Raw genomic sequence first — 8,419 nt, forward strand, 5'->3', positions numbered from 1 at the left:
TTTAAACAAGGTGAAACCGCGAAGCTGACAAATTTTTTTGGGTTAATTCTACCTACACCTCCTGACGTTTGCCTATATTCCATTTACACCCCCTCTACGTTTCATAATTTCACCTACCTCCCTTCACTATGATGGCCGTTAATTATACTAATAGAGTTGTGTAATTTTACAATTTTGCCCATCAATGATATATTACTAATATTTATAAAAATTTAGAGTTGAATGAAAAAGACTAAAACACCCTACTCATAGACAAACATATACAGATTACATACACATATATAAATATATACACATATACAGCAAGTACAGGTGATGCAGTTACGGTAAGCATGCCATGGACGGACTGAACTTCGTGTACAGGTAATGTTGGTCAGATCCATTCGCTGAAGCTCGACGCCGATTGGGTCATGTTGGCTCAGAGCTTCTTCACATACGGAGGAGTGTCACCGCCGTATAGAAGCTCAGAGAGCAGCGGCTTCTGCCTCACATGACGAAGAGGAATTCACCCGCCGGAGCACCCGCCAGAAGCAGGTCACACCCCAAATGGCCACCGCCGGTGATATTAATTGACCTACGACGCAACAGAGACGGCAAGCAACGATTCAAACCCCCAATTCGATTCTCTAGCGCATCTATCATCCGAACCCCCAATTCAATTCTCAAACCCTTTCTTTTTTAGTTCGGCGAGCAACGATTCAGCCATACGAAACCCAGTTCAGCGATTCAGTCATTCTCAAAGCTAGAAAAAACTAAGTTTGACCAAACCCAATTCAGTCCGGCGAGCAGCGATTCCTCAACCCACCTCGATGAAACCCAATTTAAAACTGCAAGCTTCACCGGCCTTGTCACAATTCCCCTCATACCGGTCATTTCATTCTGCCAAACAGTCTCATCGGTGTCTTCCATTGAAGCATGTCCGCCGTCCTCTTCACGCCATTGATGGCGAAGAATCAAAAGCGAAGTCAATTCCTTCGCCGCCACCACTGCCGAAATGGACGTCGATGGTGAAGAATCGAAGGCGAAGTCGATTGCAGAAAACGACGCTGAAGCCCAAGTTGATGTCAGCAGCAAGTGTCGGATTACAACCTCTACGGTATGGTAATCAATGTCCCTCGGCGGCAGGACATCGGATTACAGGCTTGACGACGTCTTAATCGGCAGAGAAAATCAGCGTCTCGTGCTCCGACAGGAGGGCCGGACCCAACCCTTGCAGCCTCTCCAACATTGCACTGTTGATCACCACCGTCGACGCCGAAACCCTCGACCGTGACTTTCTGGCTTACATAATCCTCGACCCTTGGGCAAACTGAAACTATGGCCTCTCTTAGTCGACAAACCACTTTAAGAACACAGCAATTGAGAGCTTGAAGCCAGCAAAATAAAGGACCAATTTGGGCTTCACAATTGCTTCAAGGGTAGAGAGAAAACGATATAACCAATCTCTGACCTTATAATAGAATTACATGGGTCTGTGTGTGGAAGGAAGAAGATGATATATATTTCTGACCCTAGAATAGAATTATATGAGTCTGTGTGTGGTAGGAAGAAGATGACATATGAATATATATATATATATATATATATATATATATATATATTGAAGTGAAAGGAAGGGCATTTTTGTATACTTGAGTTAACAAATTAAGGGCAGTTTTGTAATTGCGTATTGGTGAACGAGGTTAAAGATGTCACTTTAGATATTAGAAGGGCAAAAATGACTTTCTAACAATTTGCTTATGCTGACATCAGCACACACCATGAGTTGCTTAACAGTAGGGGGTAATTTGCTACACAAACCAAAACCTCAAGGGAGGTAGGTTGAATTATGAAACGTAGAGGGGGTATAAGTGAAATATAGGCAAAAGTCAGGGGGTGTAGGTAAAATTAACCCAAAAAATTTTTTAGCCCTTTCCATACTTTGTCTCTGCCCTTGTCAGATTCTGTTACCAAAAGCATAACCTTCTTGTGGGATGCTAATTATTTTTGCTACTAGGGTCCAAGGACCTAAGCACTACGCACGTGTGTTTTGGATGGGTCAAGCCCAACATGGACTGGGTCCAACCCATTACTCCACCTGATTATTGTACTATTACCCTTTTTTTCCAGGGTCCCTTAGAACTCGGCCAAGACTGTCTAGGCAGCTTAGGCCGTCGTCTAGGGCCTCAAATTTAGGACACGGGCAGAAATGTTTTGTGGCAATTTTTATATAGCATTTTTTTTTTTTGGGGTGCACTTTACCCTACATAAAATCGTGAAATACTCGAATCAATCCCATTTTATAGCAACTATACATTTTTGTATGTAATCAACAGCAAAGAAAATTTATGGATTTTTATTATATATCTATACAGAAATATTTGTGTATCTATCAATCAATCCTTAGTCCATCCAATTAGACCAAGTATTGCTCCCAATATGTCACCATTCATTATGGCCTTAAAAAATCTGAGCTTTCCATGTGTGTATGGAGGATACCTTACGGATGAATCTCCTTTAAAACTCCTGTAAAGAACCGCCTTCTTGTGACTAAAGGCATCAGAAGAGTATTTACCATGGTATGACCCCATCCCACTCTCCCCAACTCCTCCAAAAGGTAAACCAGAGACTGCAACCTGCATCAATGTGTACATAGTTTTAGTTCGTATACAACAAACTAAATCAAAGTTGAACATATTATGAGGGGAGTAATGATAGGGAGTCTTAACAGTCATACAAATCCAACTAATTTTATGTGAGTATGAGCTGACTCGTCATCATGCCGGGGATATTAACAATATCATGATGATGTCATCATCGCTCACAAAAATCAGTCGCAATTGTCGGACTTTTGACTCCAAATCACTTTCCTTATGAGAGAGGATGCAAGTATCAATCTTAGTATTACTAACCTTTCAAAAAAAAAAAAAAAAACCTTCGTATTACTAATGTGCTTATTCAAGTTTGCTTGAAGTTTGTCATGCTGGTATGCCTTTTTTTGTCTAGATATATGCGCATTGAGATTACTCTAAGAGAGTATTCCACCATATATAACAAACTAAATCAAAGTTGAGGATGAGAGGAATAATGATAGGGAGTCTAACAGTCGAACAAATCCGACTAATTCTATGTGAGTAGGAGCTGATATCATAATGACATCGGGGATATTAATGAACTCATGATGATGCATGTCAGCCTCCACTCACATACATTAGTCGGAATTGTCCGACTTTCGACTCCAAATCACTTTCCTTGTGAGAGAGGATGCAAGCATGAAATTTATAATGTGCGTATGCAAGTAGTTTGTCATGCTAGCATACTTTTTCTGTCTAGCTAGATATATTTGCACTGAGATTTCTAAAATGAATACTGCAGATAATTCCATTATAATTTTTTTAATCTCAGTTATGGCCAAACTATAAAGCAGATTGCATGAAAATAAACTAGAAACTCCAAAAAGCACTAAATGGGCAGAGTTCTAAAGTCATGACACTTGAAAAAAAGGGTAAATTACACACAGTTGTCATTTTAAGTCCTATGATCAAGATCCAACAGCAGAATAATTCACGAGGCATACGATACTCTGAGAATCTCTGCAGAAGATTATGGAAATTTTGAATGAGATTCAGGAGAAAATACTCACATGGAGGATAGTGTCATTAATAAGCATTCCTCCTGCTGATATGTTCCTCACAAAATCCTTCTTCAGCTGCCCATCGTTTGTGAAGAGATATGCAGCGAGAGGTTTAGATCTTGAATTGATTACAGTGAAACTATCTTCCAGAGTTTCAACCTATCAAAATGAGAAGTACAATTATATTGTTAATATTTCATGTTAAATTGCAGTTATAACTAAATGTTAGAAAAAAAGAAAAAAAAAAATAATATGCCAACATTTCTTGTAGCTTGATTCCATTTTCCATCACAAGATACTAGATGGGAGGAAAAAAAACGTCTCAAAGAACAAGTTCCAGAGAATATACAGTATTCTGTCACCATGAGAAGGAACAATATTACAGATCTCGGGCAAAAAAATAAAATCTAAAGACAATGTCAATTAATTGATCTCACTGTGAGAATGGGTAGTAATGGCCCAAATATCTCCTCCCTCATTATCTGAGAATCTTCTGGAACATCCAACAAGATGGTTGGAGCTATCTTTCTGCAATAAACAGAAATAATCTTAGGATTGGCTATAAATCTGAAAACATGGGAATGAGACTATAAATGCAACTCACAGTTGGTCTTGTTTTCTTTGGCCTCCAAGCATGATTTTATCAGATTCCCTGTCCTCATCCATAAGATTCATCAAACGTGTGAAGTGATGTAAGTTTACAATCCGAGATATGTCCTCTGATTCCATTGGGTCATTCCCGAAGAATTCCTCCAATTCGGATCTTAGAACATCTATCTGTTGAACAAACCGGAATCATGAGATGAAAACTACATATATAAACATTTGCTTCATAAGTAGGCATCTTACCAACTTTATGGCAAAAGATTTTGTGGTTATTAAATAATCCGGAGCAATGCAGGTTTGCCCATTATTGCATCCCCACTTGCCTGCTATTATCCTCCTCACGACAATCTTTAGGGTAGCATAAAGAAACAAAGACGCGGGAAGTGAAACAAATTAATAAAATTTAGATGACACGAACAGAATTAAACGAGGATATATAGCTCGTTTCATACTTGAATGTCTACGTTTGAATCCACAACAGCAGGGCACTTCCCTCCGAGCTCCAAAATTACAGGGGTGAGGTGCTTTGCAGCAGCAGCCATCACAATCCTTCCAACTCTTCCACTACCTGCAGAATTTGAAAAAATTTAAAAATTAAAAACGATTGTTTAAAATTAAAAATCAAATGTTTTATAGTAATGGTGAAAACAAATAATTCTTCACTACAAGTTATTTCCACGAGGACCACAAAAATCTGCACTTGGTGCACTAGACAAGAAAACATTATTTCTTAATCATATGTACACAAGAAGTTTACATCAAATGTAAGTAATCTTCATCAAAAGTAAAAATCATTTCACAGTATATGTAAACAATTTAAGTTTTCAAAACATCGTAGAAAAACAATTGCTATGGCATTTTTTATATGAAATCAAGAAACTAAGAAATCTTTCAATCTCTTAGAATCATCTTATGCGAAAAGTTCTAACAACTGTTGAAGGCTAACAACCTGTATAGAATATTTTATCCCACTTCTGCTCCAGTAAGGCAGATGTTTCAGGAACAGACCCCTCAACGACTCTTATGGCAGAGTTATCGACATACTCCTCCAATAATTTAGCAAGCACCGATGCAGTGGCTGGAGCAATTTCTGATTGTTTAAGAACCACAGCATTTCCAGCTGCAATGGCTCCGATCACAGGCTCAAGTGATGACACTGAACAAAATTTCAAAACAAATCTTGTCACAAAATAAAACAGATTTAAATGTCCATATATTTAGATCAATCAATATCAGAAACTCCAATTGTCTCATGGATTATGCGGCTTGGTATAAACCGGACTTGGAAAATTCTTTGTCAGATAATGCCAGAATTATATGCATGTGGAGCACAAAATGCATGTGTAATTGTAGCTATAACATCTAGAGACAAGAAGAAATATAGAACTAAGTACACATATATTAGTACAATGATGTGAGGGAAGGAAAAAAATAAAAAAATAAAAACATAGTTGATAAAAGCATAAGTAAAATTATTTCCTTTCTTAGTTTAAAAGAACAGAGAAATATGTAATTGGTTTTATTCAGTATCACTAGATATAACTCTTATGCTAAAAGATTTGTTTTACATACTGAAAGGATAATTCCATGTGGAAATGACCAACACAACTCCTAGTGGTTCTGAAACAACTTCTGCTGATGATGCATAAGTCTAAACGAAGTTTTGACCTGAAAAATCCCAAAATGGATCTTAATGATGCTAAATCATTAATTTGGAGCACCAAATTAGCAGTTTGAATTTTGAATTGGAGAAAATTTAGAACAAAAATTCCTCCAATTCCAAATCCAAACAGTCGATTTGGTGCTGCCAAACATAACGTAATTGTCATTAGTATTCTTTAGGAGAATGGGTTAGCAGGAAATACCCTTTCTGGCGTCATCCAACGATTCAGTTCTTTAATTGCTAAATTACAAGAGCATTTACTCAAAGAAATCTGAAGAAAAATTCCATATGAATAGTAAACACTAGATTGAAGATGGATTAGTCATTACTTTATAATAATGAGATCAAAGACAAAGACATAAATGTAACTATGATAAATTCATCTTAAAAGTTACTACTGTCTCCTACCAGATAGAAAATTTTGGGTCCGATTCAGTTTGCAGATTAAGTTAACGAAAAGACACAAAAATTCAAAGGAAGTCATTTTTCTTTTGAAACACAAAAAAACCTAATACGAGCCATTTCTTACTAAAAAAAAGTTTCTCTTGAATTCAAAAAATATAAAAACAGATGTTTTTAATTGAGTTTTCATAAAATAGTTCTCGGAGCGGTGAACCAAGCAGGATTTTATACAAATTTTTTATTTTCACTGCTCAAAAAATAAAAAATTGTTCTGCAAAACTAAAAATACTATTTGCAGTAAATGATTTGATCATTTATTACATTTGAATAATATAGAATCTGTTAGTCCTATGCAATTTGACTACAGTAGAGAAAAAAAAAAAAATATATATATATATATATATATATATATATATATATATATATATTCCGGAGACAGGGGTATTGAGAAAAGAAAGAAAAATAAGACCTCGGAAACGAAAGCTTCAGTTTCGGGTTTGGAGAGATCATTGTGAAGAGCTGCAACGATGTCCTTCTCCCTCTCATCAATGTATTTGGCGATTCTCTTTAATTGCTCCACTCTCCATTCGTAGCTCTGTCTTCCCAGAATTGAAACACTCTCTTATTTCTACATCGAACATTGAGCTTTCTTTCTTTCTATCTTTCTCTTTCTCCGCCATAAGTGACGACACACTCGCCCGGCAACAACTTTTAGAGAGAAACACACAGAATGTCCGTACACAGTTAATATGTGTGTATAATTTATTTACCTACTAGTATAAACTAACAAATCCCTCAACTTTTAACATTTCACAAATTTTTCCCTAAACTTTTACTTTTGCACAAGTTGGATTTAAAAGGGGGTTTGGAATAAAAAATATATATTATACCATTTTTGCCCTTATTTAAATGATAAATAAAATATTTATTTTATTGTCAAATATGCTCCAAAGTTACATCAAATAGACAAACAAAGACAAGGACTACATGATATAACTGAAATATAAAATTTACTTATTTAACCGATCACGTAAAAAAAGAGTAATTATTTTTTAATTAAAAAACTAGCTTATTAAACATCACCAACATACTTAAAAAAAAATCACTAAATAGTAAAATAACATTGATTAACAGTTATATGAGAGAGTAGTATAGACTTAGTTAAATAACGTTGGAGATAGAGATATGCTAGTATATATTTAATAGATGGGGTTAAATGAGAAGAAGACGGTTGGAGATTGAAATTGGTTAAGTAGATATTGTAAAAGGTTAATTAAGATAATATCATATTTATCTTCCAAATCCCGATTTGAAACACATATATTTGAAATCCCATTACTTTAAAATCCCATTCACAATCCAATCATTCCAAACACTGTAAATCCTATTTTTAAATCCAAATTCCATCAAATCCAGCATTCCAAATACAGTGTTAAGGGTAAAATGATAAGTTAGATACTAACACATTAACAAATTGAGCAAGTTATAATTTTGTAATAGTTGAGAGATATTAGTAAACTTTTAAAATTTGAGGGAATTTTTATTTTATTCCCCAGTTTATCCTAACACATTAATTTTGTACTGTTGTTTACTGATTTCTTTAAGGGTAAAATGGTAAATTAGATACTAACACATTAACTAATTGAGCAAGTTGTAAATTTTGTAATAGTTGAGAGATATTAGTAAATTTTTAAAAATTGAGGGAATTTTTATTTTATTCCCCAATTTATCCTATTTAGGGCTGCAACTCAGGCAGGTTGGGGGTCTTGCTTGAGCCTAACCCGACATATAAAATGTTTAACCCAAATCCAACTCTAACCTTACCTTCAACCCTAACTACTCAACCCGACCCCAACCCATCCTTCTAATTTTAAACTGGGGTTTTAACTCTAGCTTAGATTTCGACTTCAAAAGTCAGGTTAATTTAGATTATTCATATGGCCAATTTGATTAAATTACTCTTAAAAAAAATGTTTTAAAAACTTTTTTGCAATTTTTTAATAAATTACTAACAAATGTTTCATCCTTTTTTCCCTTAGAGCACGTATATCGGCCCCATAACACAAGTACCATTTAAGTCAGGAGTGCGATTCGAAAGCGAGATCTCAAAGACTTACCTCATGATCCCACCAACG

General features: G+C 35.6%; 1 pseudogene; it reads right to left on the reverse strand.

Moving 5' to 3' along the window:
* Window positions 1-2,212: 2,212 nt before the first annotated feature.
* LOC132300413 (aldehyde dehydrogenase family 3 member I1, chloroplastic-like) lies at window positions 2,213-6,994 on the reverse strand (annotated as a pseudogene).
* Between the last annotated feature and the right edge of the window lie 1,425 nt (window positions 6,995-8,419).

Source organism: Cornus florida, unplaced genomic scaffold (assembly GCF_030987335.1).
Source record: "Cornus florida cultivar Cherokee Brave unplaced genomic scaffold, ASM3098733v1 CherokeeBrave_3.0.0_Hap2_Chr03, whole genome shotgun sequence".
In the NCBI taxonomy this organism is placed as follows: Eukaryota; Viridiplantae; Streptophyta; class Magnoliopsida; order Cornales; family Cornaceae; genus Cornus; species Cornus florida.